This window comes from Cryptomeria japonica, chromosome 6 (assembly GCF_030272615.1).
Source record: "Cryptomeria japonica chromosome 6, Sugi_1.0, whole genome shotgun sequence".
NCBI lineage: Eukaryota > Viridiplantae > Streptophyta > Pinopsida > Cupressales > Cupressaceae > Cryptomeria > Cryptomeria japonica.
In genome coordinates, this window is record NC_081410.1 from 33,284,118 (window position 1) to 33,300,625 (window position 16,508).

A 16,508-nucleotide genomic window follows, 5' to 3' on the forward strand; every position below is an offset into this window, starting at 1 on the left:
ACACCTTTCTCTACTCATGCGCTTGGTCCACTGCATATTATTAAATGAAATTGCTGGCTTTTTCCATGTTTCCCACTCACAAAAAGCCATGCTAAAGAAATCGGTGCCATGTGCTGGATGCTTAAAGAGCCAGTCAAAATGAAATAAATAAATGGACATCGTTTATGTAAAACTGAATATTTTAAACTTGTGTCCTTTCAAATCGGAGAGATTTGAACACCACTTATGTTGGAGTCTAATCTCACCTACCCCATCCACATGCTCTGTATGCACAGGTGTTTACAAAATTAACAGATTAAGATTTGTTTTCAACATCTAGTCCACCGTACCTTCTATAGTGTTAAAACTTTATTTTATATGCAAAATTCTGGAAGTTTCCAGCTACCTCCTGACCATTCTAGAAACATCTAAGACCTCCATTAAAAGAGGCATTTTGTAATCATTTTGGGTATGAAAAAGAAGAATGAAAATATGGTTTGATAATTAAAAATTTGTCTTCCTTGTGTGCTGCTCTATTTTTCTCCATGCTCTGTTTTTGTGTTTTGTTTTGGTCAGTTTCATTTCTATCAGTGGTATCAGAGCCAATGGTACAAAATTTTAAAATTACTGGGAAAGTAGCTGTAGAAGAATGCAACAGAAGAGATCTGTGAAGGAGAACAAAAGAAATACTAGTAGTTAAGAAGGAGGCCATAGCAGTTAAAAAGGCTGTCAAAAGAAGAAGACTCTAGCAGACTGGAAGTGTAAGTTGTTGGGTAAAGATTGTGAAGGTATACAGAGTTGTTTAAAGGAAGAAATTTGCAGCAGTAGAAACACAGTCAAGTGTCAGGGTAAGGTAAGTTTATTCTTTTTTTTTTTGTTTCAATGGGTAAAGTGGACAGAGTAAAGAAAGAGAAAACAAATGATTTAAAAGAAGAATTGAAGGAATGTAAGAAGAAAATTTCAGAAATGATATTTCTTTTAAAAGAGAAGCAAATGGAAAAATGTGAACTGTTAGATGAAAATTATAATCTTGAAAAAGAATTGAATGAAGTTAAAGATAAAAATAAGGAGTTAGAAGAGAAATTACTGTTATTTGATGATGTCAAAAGGAAGTTTGATGATTTGGAAGAAATGTCAAAAAGGTTAGAAGAAGAAAAGAGTTTACAAAAAAGGGAAGTTTTAAATCTGAAACAAGAGAATGAATGTTTGAAGTTAAAACCACTAGTTAGTGATGCTTCATGTGACACAGAAGATTTGTATTCATCATTTGGTGAAAGTGATTTAGTTGAAACTGTTTGTGATAAAGAATGTAAGAAAGAAAATGAGAATGTGTTTGCAAATTATGTTAGTTGTGATGATAAGAATATTAGTTTAAAAATCATGAAGAAAATGGGTTATTAAGGTCAAGGATTGGGAAAACAAGAACAAGGAATTAGAGAGCCTATTGAGCCTATAATGAGGCCAAAGTATGAAGGTCTTGGATATGTCACAGGAAAAGAAAATGATGCTACTAGTTCAAACAAAACAGCCCATAAAAGGCATTGTATAAAGTGTTTTCATTGCAATAGAGAAGGACACACAAAAGAAATGTGTTGGGACTTGCATCCATGTAAAATTTGTGGTTTGAGAAATCATTCTGAAAAAATGCGTTGGAAGAAAGAATCAATAACAGGCTGTATAAAAATGGATTGTGGATGGACCTATGGACCTAGTTGGCAAAAGCTCATTGGTATGTTCAAAAGATTGTACAAATGTTCATATGTGAAGAACAATAGAAGTAATGAAAGCTTTGAATGTCCAAAAGGGATTAAAAATGTTTTCAGCCAAAAGAAACCATTGTCTAGCAAGGTAACTGTAGGCACTCAAAATTGTCATGTCTAATTAAATAAATATTTTATTTATTTAATTATCTAAGCCTAATTCTTCTATTAATTAAATAAATTTATATTTATTTAATTAATTCATTTATCCTCTTCTAGCCTTATTTCTTATTTAAATAAATACATTTATTTATTTAAATTATCCCTTTCCTATATTAAATAAATATTTTATTTAATTATCCTACTTCTTCTATTAATTAAATAAATCTTTATTTATTTAATTAATTCATTATCTTTTTCTACACATGACACATGTCATTCATCTCTTATTTCCTACACTACCTACCTCTTTCATTATTTTGGTATTTCTTATACCTACCCTCTAATCCTAGCCGACCTCTCTTTTTACACCTCTCAATCTTAACCCTCCATTTCTTATTGTGTCTTCTATTTAAGGAGATGCTTTCTTCATTATCAAACCCTAATGAGCTAACTACTTGATCAATTGACTACACTACAATTCTACTTGCAACCACATTCCGTTCTTTGTTGAGCTCTTGTGCATACAAAAATCTGAGAGCAAGCATATCAAACAAGATCAATGGAGATAGGAAGAATGGAGATCAAAACCCTAGTGGACATGTGATGGTATAATCTTTGTGATTTGTGTTATTTTGCATTGTCTTAGGTTATCTTCATATGTTATGGTGGATCTTTGTTCATTGTTAGGCTAGGGTTTGGTGGTTGAATCCATTTTAGTCTTTCAATATTGTTGTTTATTGTTATCCATTTTCACCATATACATTTTGGCACGCCCGGTGGGACACTTGTCCCTTTGCATTTAACATTTTGTTGCAGATTTTGCATTTTTGAAGTTGCAGATCGGACGATTTCGACGACATTTTAGGTTTTTTTTTCGCGTCTGCGAGTGTTCGGATCGCGTTTTTGTATTTCAGAGGCGTCTATGATATCTTTTATCGCGTCTGTGTTTCTGTCATTTCTATTTTTGCAGGTTTCCGAAAGTCGCGTCTGTGATCCTAAATCGCGTCTGTGAACCATCTGATCGCGTCTGAAGAATAAAGAGGCGTCTGTGTTCTGAGACCGCGTCCGTGAATAACAGAACCGCGTCTGTGTCGGACAGACGCGTCTGTATCTGGTATAACAGCGTCTGTGCATTCTGTTTTGCAAATTTTTCAAGTTTTTCGATTCGGGTTTTCGGATTGTTGTACTTAGGGTTTCAGATCTGGTTTATTTTCGGCTAACCTTTGCAGATCTAGCTAACCTGGTTTGTGCAGCTTGCTTTGGAGGCAAATACGTTTTTTTTGAAGGCCCCTTTTCACAAAGTCTTTTTGGGTTTTCTTAAAATTTACCTAACTTGTGTGCTTGCAGGAAGGGGTTATCATTTGAAACAACCCAAACTACTAACAATTTTGTTGCAGGGCCTTAGCTAGGGTTTTGTAATTTTTGTTGTGTGCCTTGTTTCATAGCTTAGCAAACACTTCAATTGGTGCACTAAAATTGAACCATTGTCTTTTGTGTCTTGAGCAATAGGCTCTTTTTGTTTACTCTTTAGAGGGCCTGTCTTCCCGTGTGGTCATTAGGACTACTAGTGAGAAGAGAACGACCCAAGTGGTAGCAAAAGAAAAGCCATCTTCTTCCAAGCCACTATAATCAAATGTATTCATGGTGAAAACTATGAATAACGTATGCTGATTAGTTCATACCGACACTATGTCTCCCCATAAACCCGTTTGATCAAATTTATTTGATCATTTGTAGGGCGTAACCCCTACCGGCTGGGAGCCTTCTGTATTTACAGAGCTGAAAGTGCCGCATGTATGGCCACACGAGCGGATGCCCTTACTAGCACCATTTTGTTTTAGATGCCCAAATCCTTCTAGTTGTTGAGGCAGGAGGTCGGACCTCTGGTAGCGGCCCACACACATAAGGTTCTTAGTAGAGATACAAAGTTCGCCATGGGGAGTTTTCATGGGGACTGATGCTTGGCTGACCCGAGAAGTGAGTGCCGAGGGTGGAGCCAGTGAGGTCAAGCATCTAAGTATCCGCTCTGAATAGCGTAGCCTCGGGGGTAAAACCCCATGTGGGATCAACAATTATTGTCCTGGCCAGCCATAAGAATTGTGCTTGACTTATGATAAACATTCAAACAATCAAGACAAAACAGCAAAACATTGTGTCTTTGGTGTCTTCAAGTGTATGCAAAAACTTTTTACATCAAACAACACACTTTTTGGAGTCTAAACAGTCTGCAAACACTGGGTCATCAACACTGTGTCCTCTTGTCACGAAAAACAGTCGAAAAATCAGATTTGGTCACAGCAAAACAAATTCATAGATAGGAAAGATTGCACTAAGGTTGCAGAAACGCGTCTGTGTCGGTTAAAATCGCGTCTGTGTCTGATAAACGCGTCTGTGAAGTACAGAATAGCGTCTGTGTTTTTATCAGCGTCTGTGTCGAACAGAGACATGTCTGTGTCTGGAAATCGCGCCTGTGAAGTATACAGGCGTGTCTGTGTCCACAATTGCAAAAAACTGTCAGTCTTAGCAAACATCAACAAGAAATCTCAGAATCACGTTTGTGTCAAACAGAATAGCGTCTGTGTCTTAAAACCGCATCTGTGAAGTATACAGAGGCGTCTGTGTCAGGATTTGAAAAGTTTAACAGTCAAGCAAACAAAGAAATCAGTTTCGGCATACTTGAGCTTCCTAGGTTGTCTCTTCAGGTTTCATCTAGCATTCAGCCTGTTCTAAGGTCTTACACAGTCCATCATTGCTTCATACCTCATTTTACATTCATACTTGTCTAAACTTGAGTCAAAAGGTCACTTGCTTGTCCTCACTATACTTTGTCAACACACTACATACAGCAACATTTTGCTAAGTGGTCCCTCATCAAGGTTTCTTACCTTTGGGTCTCATTTGGTCTTACTTAGAGTCAAGGTCAGCTTACCTCATCAAGAGAAACTATCCTCTCTTTGGAAGTCACACCTACTCTACTACATACATACTTGGTCTTACACTTTGGACATTGCAAGTAAACTTCAGATTCATTTACACTCCATACAACTCTTGGTCTTCCATACTCTTGTCATTTTCGTCTAAGTCTCTCACATATTGCTAAACACCTAGTTCATGGTTGAAACCCGTCTTCAAAAATCTAGGAGAAAAGCTAAAGAAGCTCAAGGGTCCGTAAACATGAGTTCTTATGAGTATGACAATGATGTCTTCTACAATCCTGAGCACACTACATTACCAGACATGAATGTTTATAGACACAATCCAAATGTGGAAAGCGCAAACGCTATACACAACGCTACACACAATGATAATGTGGACAATTCTTCAATACTATCAGCAGACATACAAGAATCTATAATGGATCCTCAATTCAATAGATTGGTTGAAGAGATAATGAGGAGAGATCGTCAATATTTCTTAAACATGATGGCACAAAGTGGAGCTAAAATACCACATGATTTTGACTTATCCCAACTTATGGAAAGTAGACCTTCACAACAAACTCAACCTAATAGTGGAGGACCAAATAATATGATGCCGGAGTCACCATCAGTTTTGCTTCAGAAACCAGCAATCCCACATATACAAGCTCAAATGCATGATACTTACACTCAAAGACCATCATGGAGGCCTTATGTTCAAACACATGCTCAAGATATGGGTCAACCAAGACAAATGGATACTCAAGGACTTCCTCAAAATTTTGACACAAGGAAACCTCATGCCAAAATTGGGGGCAACACAATGGAAAATGAGAGGCCTATTGAATATGGTTTATATACACAAAACAGATATGGGGTCCCTCAACAAGAAATTATGCCAAGTGCTCCATATATGTCGCAACAATATAGACCTCCATATGGACATGTCTACGATCAGTATCATCCATACATGCAACAAGCTCCTCCTCAAATGGGTGTTTCAAACATGGGATATGCTACAAGAAATCCATCTCCTCCCAAAAATAATTTGGAGCAACAAATTAGAGATCTACAAAAGAAAGTGGAAGACATGGGCACATCAAAACCCACATATACTATGAGAGATATATGCCCTTATCCATTTGATAAGAGCATTCCAATGCCTCCGTTTCCTCCGCACTTTGCAACACCGAAATTTGACAAATATAGAGGGAGAGGAGACCCCAAGGCACACATAAGACAATTCTTCACAGCTTGCATTGAGGTAGCGGCAGAAGAAACATACTTAATGAGGTTGTTCCCACAGAGCTTAGGAGATCAAGCGATGGAATGGTTTTCTCAATTACCTCCCGGTATTAAGTCATGGGGCGACTTGGCAGAGGCATTCATTCAGCATTTTTCTTATAACATTGAAACAGATGTCTCAGTTACTACCTTGTGCAATACGAAACAAAAAGAAGGAGAATCTTTTGCGTCATTTTTACAAAGATGGAGAAACTTAGCTAGCAGATGCTCTTGTGAAATCCCGCAAAAACAAATGGTGGAAATGTTCACACAAAATGTTAACAAGGCTATTGGTTATGATCTCAGAAAAGCTTGTTTGTCTACATTTAAGGATGTCATTGAAAAGGGCCTAGCAACAGAAAAGGTCTTGATTGAACAAGGAGTTATCAAACTATTCAAAGAAAACAAAGAGGACTTTAAGGGAAAGGACAAACCAAAGTTTTGGAACAAGAACAAGAACACAGTTAATGATGGTGTTGTTGATGCCAACACAGTGAGACCAAAGTTCGTCTTTTCTGGATCAAGTTCTACCAACAATCAAGTGAACAATCAAACGGCTGCTAAACCACGAAGGAAGTACACTCCATTGGGAGAACCACTTGAATCAGTATTCCAAAAGCTTGTAGCAAACAAGGTGATCACGGTCCCAGATTTTCCTCCATATGAACCAAAGGTAAAACCAAATTGGTGGAATGATGATGAATATTGCGAATTTCATAAGAGCAAGGGTCATAAGACAAGTAATTGCCATCGATTGAAAAACATTGTACAAGATCTCATTGACAGAGGAGATATTGAGATTTAAAGAACCATTCCTCCATAAGTCAGCCTCATAATGCACCTCTACATATTGAAGCCTTCATACATAAACACCGAATAAAACGAGTCCTGATAGATGGAGGAGCAGGTCTTAATATTTGTACATTGAGCACCATCAGACAATTGGGATATTCTGATAAAGCTGTGAATTCTATGAACCAAATCACCATTAAGGCTTATGATGATGAAGAGCGTTCGTCCAAGGGCACAGTCATCTTACCACTAAGAATAGGGCCAGTCACAAAGGACGTGATTTGTCAAGTCCTAGATCTAGACCTCACGTATAACATATTGCTAGGACGTCCATGGATTCATGAAATGAGGGCAGTCCCATCCATGTACCATCAGTGCATAAAATTTCCTCATAATGGAGTCGAGGTAACGGTCAATGGTGATCCAAATCCATTCATATATTGCAATAACTTGAGATCACATACTGAGATTATCATTCCTAGCAATCGTGAGGCTACTCCTTCTTCAGCATATATTGATCCTGAGTCATTAAAGCCCTCGACATCCAAACAAGGTGAACTTAGAGCCAAGTTTCAAGACAAAGGCATGGGAGAATACACTTTGAATCAAACAATGTTCTTACGACAAGTCATGAACTCCCCCAAGGAATATGGGAGGCCACATCCTAATAAGCAAATCTCCATCATGCTACTCAAATGGGATCCTACCGTCTTTCAAAAATGGGGCGAACTAGAGGAAGAAAATTTATATAAAATGCTATATAAGGACGCTGAAGATGATACACATGATCAAATTATAATACCCTGTGAAAACTATGGTAAAGGTTTCAAAATTCTGCAGAGATTCGGGTATGATGGAAAAAGCCCTCTCGGACTACGCAAAGAAGGTGTCATGGAGCCTCTACAACCTGAGCTAACTACAAGAAGGGAACGCTCTAAGGGGCTTGGTTTTCTAAATCCCAAGATTCAAAATAAGAGAACAAAACAGATATGGCGAGTCAAAGTGGCTGAAGTTCAACAAGAGGATAATTATTCCACAGACTCCAATGAGTGGGAATGGGGTTCAGACAAATCCTCCAGCGACTATGAACTCAATGAGACATTTAGAGAGCCAGATGAACCTACAGAGGAGGAGGAGTTTTACAAGAAATTCAGAGTTGGTCAAGAACCAACCCATAAGGATCCCGCACAAGCTTCGTTTCAAGGCCCTAGGTCAGGATCACATAGGATGAGGACACCTGTCCCTGAGGGTGCTACTAGTGATGATAATTTGGACTCACTCACGATCGACACTGATGAGGAGAGTGCCATTGACGACCTCGATGACTACCTTGACATACCTGAATATAACCACATTTTCACTATTAGCCTTGCGGACTCTAAAAACACTAAAGACCTTCCCCTCGTTCACCCCCAACTCATTGACTGGGATCAGGATGGACCACCACAGTTTGATACATTTCAAAATGACGAAGCTATTGTTGATTATCTTGGCATTCGCGATGATCTTCCTCTTGGAGACCATAAAGCAGGATACGCCATAGAGCTAAATAACATGGCATACTTTGGTGAGGGTGTCGGGCCTTCTAGTCGCAAAAATGTGAAAATAAAGACAAAACAAGGGTCTTATGGCGAAAACCACACTGTGGCGCTCTCTGACTCTAAAAAAGTAAAAAGAAAGGACGTATCTGAGGGCGAAAACCTCTCTGAGGCGCCCGAAGATGGAAGGCTTGACATTCTCCCAGCATCATACGAGGAAAAATCATCCATGTTGGTAGAGGAGACTATAAAGACAAACATTGGTACAGCAGAAGTTCCACACAACATATTTTTGGCTCAATCATTGACAGAGGCCGAGAAAGAAAGGTTCATAAGCTTCTTTAAGGAACGACAAGTCAACTTCGCATGGTCTTATGCTGATATGCCTGGACTAGACCCCGACTTAGTAATGCATCATTTAACAGTCAAACCGGGGGCAAAACCAGTAAAGCAGAAATTGAGGAAAATGCATCCACAGGTGGCATTATTAGTCAAAGCAGAGCTAGAGAAATTATTGGATGTCGGATTCATACGCCCAATTGATTATCCTGAATGGATTTCCAACTTAGTACCTGTTAGCAAACCAGATCGCAGCATCCGAATATGTACAGACTTCAGGGATATCAACAAGGCTTGTCCGAAGGACGATTTCCCATTACCAAACATTGATTTAATTGTTGATCTCACAGCAGGCCATGAGATGTTATCTTTAATGGACGGATTTTCTGGATATAATCAGATCAAGATTGCACCTGAAGATCAACATAAAACATCATTCACTTGTCCATGGGGAACCTTCTGCTGGAATGTCATGCCCTTTGGGCTGAAAAATGCAGGTGCCACGTATCAACGAGCCATGACTACTATCTTCCATGATCTCATGCATGTAACGGTGGAAGATTATGTTGACGACCTTTTGGTTAAATCAATAGACAGAAATACACACTTGGACATACTTTCAGTTGCTTTTGATAGGCTGGAAAAATACAAGGTAAGATTAAACCCAAAGAAATGTGTCTTTGGAGTAACCTCCGGGAAGCTCCTAGGATTCATTGTGTCTAAAAGAGGAATAGAAGCGGATCCAGCAAAAGTCAAGGCTATCTTGGACATGCCGCCACCCAAGAATATCAGTCAACTTCGGTCTTTACAAGGGAGACTCCAGTCCATACGAAGATTCATAGCACAACTTGCAGATAAGTGCAATCCTTTCCAGCACCTGCTACACAAAAACATTAAGTTCAAATGGGATGAGAACTGTCAACAGGCTTTTCAGGCACTCAAAGACTATCTTTTGAACCCGCCAGTTTTGATGCCACCAATTCAAGATCAACCATTGCTACTTTACATATCAGCTACTCCGACAGCACTGGGGGCACTCCTAGCACAGCAAAGACCTGACGACAAGGAAAAAGCAGTCTACTATATCAGTCACACATTGGTGGGATATGAGCTAAACTACACACCAATTGAGCGTGCATGTCTCGCTGTGGTCTTCGCTTCACAAAAATTACGACATTACATGCTTACTCACAAGACCAAGTTGATTGCCAGAATTGATCCACTAAAATATCTGCTCAACAAAGCTACACTTACTGGGCGACTGGCCAAGTGGGTAATGATTTTGAGTGAATTCGACATTGAATACGTGGACAGAAAAGCCATAAAAGGACAAGCCATCGCAGATCAACTGGCAGATGCTCCCATGATAGATGATGTTCCTCTACAGTCAGAATTTCCAGATGAGTCCATTCTAACAATATCACCTGCAAAGCCATGGCAACTATACTTTGATGGCTCATACACACAGCATGGGGTAGGAGCGGGTATACTCTTTATAACTCCCCAAGGTGATTCTATACCAAAGTCATACCGCTTATCATTTCCTTGCACCAACAATATAGCGGAATACGAGGCATTAACAACTAGGCTAAGGATTGCAGTTCAGTGGAAGATCCAAGAACTTCGTGTTTTTGGGGATTCTCAACTTGTCATCCGTCAAGCAACTGATGATTATCAAACAAAAGATGAAAAGCTAATGCCTTACAAACAACTAGTAGATGATCTGAAACAACACTTTGCAAAGATAGAGTTTGAGCAGATACCAAGAGAACAGAATCGTGCTGCTGATGCCATGGCTACAATTGCTTCGCTCATTGACCTACCGCAAAATGAGACCTGCTATGAGTTCCTGGTGGACAACCTGCTGATTCCATCATATGAGATCACTCCTACGGAAATGATATGTGTTGTTGGTCCTGAATCCCAGTTATATGGTTCCATATTCACATACCTTCGCGACAACATCTTACCTCCCGATTTATCGAACAACCAACGCCGCACTTTCATCCGCCAATCCTCCCGATACGTTATCCTAGCTGATATCCTATACCGACGAGGTCTAGATGGCACCCTCCTTAGATGTTTAGAGAGTGACGAAGCTCAGATTGCGTTACGAGAAGTGCACGAAGGGATATGTGGTCCACATACTAGTGGTCCTACCTTGGCCAAGAAACTCATCAGGACTGGATACTACTAGCCTACTATGGAAAAAGATGCATATTAGTTTGTCAAGAAGTGTAAGCAGTGTCAAATTCATGGAGACCTCATACATGCACCAGCGCAGGAACTACAGCCACTTGCATCTCCTTGGCCCTTTTGTCAGTGGGGACTCGATCTCATAGGCAAGATTCACCCTCCTTCTTCCAATGGACATAAATTCATTATCACAGCCACAGAGTATTTCACAAAGTGGATTGAAGCTGTGCCTCTCACACAAGTTACTGGGAAACAAATCGCTGCTTTCATCCTGAACTACATCATTTGCCGATACGGGATTCCTACTTCCATTATCACTGATAACGGGCGTCCTTTCAAGAACCAGGATGTTCGTGAACTCTGTGAGCGCTTCCATATCTCTCATCGTTTCTCCACACCATACTACCCCCAAGGTAATGGCCAAGCTGAGGCGTCTAACAAAACAATTCTCAAAATACTTAAAAAGACAGTCGACGACGCTGGCCGTAACTGGCATGTCCAACTCAATCCCGCACTTTGGGCCTATCGTACCAGTGTCCGCACACCTACAGGAGCTACACCTTACTCACTTGTATACGGTGCTGAAGCCATCTTGCCTATTGAGGTCGAGTTACCTTCTTTACGGGTCTCCTTGAGAAACATAATCAACGATGAAGACTACAGGGTCTCTCGCTTACAAGAACTAGAACTGCTGGAGGAACGACGACACACTGCTTTTAATCATCTCAAGGCTTACCAACAACGAATGAGTCGCAGTTACAATCACAAGGTCAAGCCTCGCACATTTGAGGTAGGCGACTTAGTCCTCAGAGAGAACCCCAAGAATCAGCAAGATAGAGAAAAGAAGGGCAAATTTGAACCCAACTGGCTGGGTCCTTACATCATTACAGCAGTATATGGATCTGGGGCATATCAGCTCTCAACTATGGAAGGTGAACCCTTGGAGGATCCTATCAACAGCATGCACCTTCGCAGGTTCTACACATAAGCTCTTTTTGAGTATTCTAATTCAAAAATACAAAAAAATCAAAAAATTCAAAAATACAAAAAAATTATAAAACAAAAAAATCGTTACTTGGTGAAAACCTGGCAAACAGGCGCCTTGTGACAACAAAAAAATAGAAAAATTGAAAAAAGTAAAGAGAAATAATTTCGTCCAACAGTGAAAACCACTTCGGTGGCGCCCTTGGCAAGTACCATGGTGAAAACTGGGTCACCAGCGCCATGTGTAGGGACTTTGCTCCTCCCTCCTTCAGGATTCACTTTCATCCTTTCACTTTGCACACACTCACAACTTATTCGCTCACAATAAACTTGCCCATTCCCATCATGGCTTGTTATTGATCTACCCAAGATTGGTTAGCCATCCATAACCCTCCCCTTTTCACTCCCTTTTCCATCCATAATAAATCAGATCCTATCTGTGACTACGGCCAATTCCTACGTCTAGTAATGGGTGTGGAACTGAGAACATCACATGTTTCGAGGAGTACAGTTTCTTTTAGCTTTCTTCAGTCTATCCGCGCACAATCCGCAATAAAGTTTCGTCTTCTCCACAATAAGGTATCAGTTTCATGGATTCAGTCAGTTTCAAAGGAGACACAGCAGCAACAATGAGCTTCAACAAAATCAAATCTTTTAACAGACTCAGACAACATATGGTTCAGTGCTATCTATCCTTTTTGTGAAAGTGAACATTGTGACCACAATCGAATAAGACTTAAACAAGTGACAAGAGACACTAAACTTGAGGACCACAGTGGATTTTGGTGTCGAGTCTTGGTTTTCTTTTGATTTTATCTTTTGGTGACATGTCTTTTAGCTTTTCCAGGATGTCTTTGACTAGAGATTCTATCTCCAGGATGTCTTTGACTAGAAAGGCGAGGATGGGATATCATCACTTATTTGCATTTGCTGTCTGTGGATTGTCTTTTAGTAATGCTATGACTTGTCCAAGGATATGAGGACACTGTGAGTCTAGTATGAACTGGGGCATTCCTTGTCTGTGGCTGTCTTATCTCTATGCAAACAGGTACAATGACTTTCTGGGCCGAACAAATGCCTCGATTGTCATAACCTATTTTGCCATAATAAAGCTCAATGATGATAACGCACAAGAAGCTCTTTCACGTTCATATCTTCTGTCTTCCATCCCCCTTTCTTGATTGACTTCCATTGTCCTTCTCAAGTCCGCATAGCCCGCTATCACATGACTGAGTATAATGACACACCAAAAACATTTGCATTTCATATAGTTGCACCTGCATCACCACATATAAGCATTTCATACATACATATAGATATTACAATTGCATTACATCCTGCATACAACACATGTTAGCACATCTCACATTTTCATTATGTAAATAATCATTTGCATTATCATATTCATTTGCATTACATACATTTACAGTTGCATCATACATCGCATATACAACATAAAAGAACAAAAATATATTGCATTGCATCATATAAGCATCCATATCATAAAACATGCATCACATAAGAACATCTCATCACATAAGGTACACGTGCATATCGCTGCCGCAAAAATGGTGACTCATCTCATATATAATCAAATGTGTCATAATACAATGATGTCAAAAGAATCATATGGCTACAAAAGAATCACCCGCAGGTGTCTACAATACAATAATGGTACATATACTGATACAATGGGAGCCCACTATAGCTATGAGGAACTCCCTCCCTCGGAGCCGCCTCGCCTCGACGGAGTCTGAGCTATAGATGGCCCCGCCCCAGGATCCCCCTGTCTCTCTGGTGGTGGTGGAGGCCCCATAACCCCACCGCTGGATGCCTGTCTCCTGCGGCTCCCTCCCGTAGCCGTCGTTGTGCGTGACGATCTATGAAAGCTCCTAGCCCGCTAATCTGCTGGCACGACTGCATAGTATAGATCCCTCCAGTAGGCGATCTCCTCTCCGGCTCGCAAAACATATGCGTAGCCTGCCCCTGCATCCTCTGCTGCCCGCCTACCTGCCCTCAGAGCTGTCTCGGCCTCGGTATATCTCTGGATGGCCTGATCCCTCTCCCGCTCTGTATCTCGGACCCTGATCCTGAGGTGGTTCCTCTCTCGAACCAAATCCTCAATCTCATCTGCCTGGCCCTGGCAGATCTCCCGCAACCTAAGCACCTCATCCTCCTCAGAGTCTCCGCTCTCCGTCCCTGCCTGTGGCTCCTCCTCTACAGGTGCCTGTCCCTGCGCCTCTGCCTGCACCTGTCCCTGTGCCTGTATAGGTACCTGTGGCTGTACCTGTCTCTGTCCCTCTGGCTGCACCTGTCTCTGTCCCTCTCTGGGACCCTGTGCTGCTGGCACCTGTAGGGGCAGTCCACCCCGTCCTCTCACCACTGGAGCTGCTCTCTCCTGTCCTCCCTCCCTCCGAGGTGCTACTCGTCTCTCTCCCACCACTCCCCTCCGCCTCCGCCGGCCCCTACCTCCATCCCCTCCTCCATCATCATCCTCTCCTCCACCCTCTCCATCCACTGGCTCTGCTGGATCTGTCAATCTAGGAAATGGATGCTCTGCCCAGTACGTAGAGTACTCTGCGTCCATCCCTGCATCATCTACCTCTGGCCACATGTCCCATGGCATCGACGTCATCTCCGCTAGCTGCATAACTGCCTGATCATATGATAGTAGTGGGCCAAACTGCACCTGATCTCTGACCGTACGGGCATACATGCCCGAGCCTCGTGGCATCCTCTGAATCCTGCCATACTGCCTGCATACCCTGTCCACCAGCTGTCTCTCTAATATATAGGGCGTCCGCCCAATCAGGTACCTGCTCCGGAAGGTGTAGAGCAGCTCCAATGCATCGTCCTCCCACTCCTCGCACCCCAGGTACGGCCTCCAGATCACCATGTCAATGTCATCAATGACTCTCCTCCAGTGCTCCAATCTCCCAATCCGAGGCTGGGATGTAATCATGGCATACAGGTGCACAAAACTCTGTCCCTGTCCTCTGCCTCTGAAGTGAATCGGCCGTGTGATGGGAAGGTGTTCATAGGCCCACACCTGCAAGAGAGTCACACCGCAACCCAAGCCCACTGATCCATGATATACAAACTGATGCAGCTCATAATACAAATGTGCTAGGACACATGGCCCCCATGCATACCTAGTGTGCTCTGCCATCAGCGTCTCCAAGGCCCCTCCCCAACCCACTGCCAATCCTCGTGTGGCCCTGTCTGGACACAAGTATCCACTGATGACTCCCCCAACAACTGCCGGCAATGCTAATCCTGTGGCAGTCATGGTGTCCCAGGCTACATGACCTGCTCGCATCTCCAACTCAGGATCCTGAAAAACCCGTCTCAAGGCCTCCCTGTCACCGTCATGGTCGTAGGGGATCAACTCTCCATCAATGGGAACATGTAATATCCTGTATACATCCTCCAATGTCACTGTCATCTCACCCATCGGTAGGTGAAACGTGCACGTCTCCGAGTGCCATCTCTCGGCCAACGCAGTCAGCAACCCCATGTTGGCCCGAAACTCGGGCACATAGAGCATATGTGTGAGACCCATCTCCTCAATGGAAATCATGTCCTGGATAGACAACTCTGGTCGCAGTCTCTGAGTCGACGGGAATCTCTCCCGTGACTCCAACATCGGCAAATACTCCTGCAGTCAAGCAACTCAATCATGTCAGTTATCGTGGCATTCACTGTTTATCACAAAATGCTACTCGCTATCTAAATGCATATGGTTATCTACCCTAGTGACACTCACTGTTCATCACAAAGTGTTGCTATTTATCCTAGTAGTACTCCCTGTTCATCACAAAGTACTACGTGTGTGACATTCCCTGTTCATCACAAAGTGTCACTCACATTCGCACTCCCTGTTCATCACAAAGTGCTATCTATCTTGGTGCTCCCTGTTCATCACAAAGTGCCTTGATCTATCCTAATCTTCCTAGAGGACCTGCTTGAGTGTATCCACTCAGCAGCTTATCCAATCGACAGCGTATGTTCATCACAGAACTGCCGATTTGACCTAAAGGACTAAAACCATGCATTTAAACACACAAACGCACTGTTTTAACACACACGCGCTTTTAACTCATAAACGCGCTTATAGACTGCATACACGCGCCTCTGCAACACAGACGCGCTTTTTGAACACAAACGTGCCTATGCCAGACACAAACGCGACCAGGGAACACAGACGTCCCCACATGACATAAACGCTACTAAAAATCACAGACGCTGCTACATTTCACAAACGCGTCCGCATTCAACACAAACGTGGTTCCAGGCACAGACGCGCCTGGATCCGACACAGACGCGCCTGTTGGACACAGACGCGCCTGGCGCTGACACAGACGCGGTTGCGCGTTTTTGCACTTTTTAACTATCCTATTTCTAGCGCATTTATTGCTCCTAAACATGCATTTATGACAAAACTCGAAATGCGTGAAAGTACGAGGAGGTTTTTCGGGTACTTACCGGCTCTCCTACATCGGCTGGTCGCTGGAATCGGCGGACACGGTCGAATCTATGAACGAATGCCATCGTTGCTGACTGCTGCTGCTCTTTTTTCGCTCTGCACTGTGATCTTCTATGGGTGTGGATGACAA